The sequence below is a fragment of the Aplysia californica genome, unplaced genomic scaffold, assembly GCF_000002075.1.
Source record: "Aplysia californica isolate F4 #8 unplaced genomic scaffold, AplCal3.0 scaffold00317, whole genome shotgun sequence".
In the NCBI taxonomy this organism is placed as follows: domain Eukaryota; kingdom Metazoa; phylum Mollusca; class Gastropoda; order Aplysiida; family Aplysiidae; genus Aplysia; species Aplysia californica.
In genome coordinates this window covers 483119-484443 of record NW_004797587.1, presented here as the reverse complement: position 1 = coordinate 484443, position 1325 = coordinate 483119, and positions in this window count along the sequence as shown.

The following is a 1325-nucleotide window of genomic DNA, read 5'->3' as shown; positions in this document are numbered from 1 at the left end:
CACACACAAGCGGACCTGCCTCTTAGCCAGGTTTAGTCTAAAGAATTCGGACGAAAAAAACCCTGTTCAAGAGTCTATGTTTAACAAATGAAGGCCACAGAAGACTAAGCATGTTTATGATGGCTGCATTTACTGCACTACAGATTATTAAACACATGACCCCCCCCCCCCCAAAACAAGCAAACAAGCAAACAAACAAAACAAACAAAACAAAACGTAAACAAAACAAAATAAAACAAAACAAAACAAAACGAACGATAAAATAAAATAAATCAAAGCACAAAAAAATCCAAAACATCAATGAACAAAAAGAATAAAATTTAAAAAACAACAACAAAAACATCAAAAACAAAACAAATACAAAACAAAATCCCCCCAAAATCAAATACATCTCGACAGCATGCAAACTAGGACAACTTCTGAAAGTTGCGTTATTGTACACCGTTGACTGAAAGGGGAGTTCTTATCTTTTAGAACAAAAAAAGAACCCGGAATATTCGTACAAGATAGCTGTACTGCAGCTTGAACCAACCATAAAGCATTCGTCAACTCAGGGATTTATAAATGATAAACAGAAGCGAAAAAGAAAGAAGGAGAGATAAATGGGTGATAGTAGAGTGACAAGCAGATAGAAAGCAGATTGGCTTATAGTGTGAGGGAAAGGGGCACAACAAGTAGCAAACTCACACACACACACACACACACACACACACACACACACACACACACACACACACACACACACACACACACACACACCCACACACAAAGAAACTCAACAAAAATTAACAGGTGATGGGCAGGGCGATAGATAGATAGATAGATAGATAGATATATAGATAGATAGATAGATAGACAGAGAGATAGATAGATAGATAGAGAGATATAGAGAGAGAGGGAGATAGAGAGAGAGAGAGTTAGATAGATAGAGAGATGGAGAGATAAATAGAGAGAGAAACAGACAGAGACAGAGAAAATGAGAGATAGATAGGGCCTGTTTCTCGTGTGAATCCCAGCCTATGAGCGCACAGATGAACATAAACAAAGCTGGCAGCCCTGTAGTACCATTGTGGAAAGGTGGAATTCACAAACCATGAACTTTGGCCCTTTGTTTACTCTCGCGTGTGCGATGAGACCCGGTGAGAAACCTGATAACATTGAGATCTCCACAATGGCAGGAAAACAGGTTGAGTCGATCAACATTTCTGCGGTGACATTACTGGTTATTCAGACTATAAATAAAGCCAACTTTTTTCGGGTTCCACGGTTTCCTGTCCTCACTTTGTGGCTTTCTCTCTCTCTCTCTTTCTCTCTCTCTCTCTCTC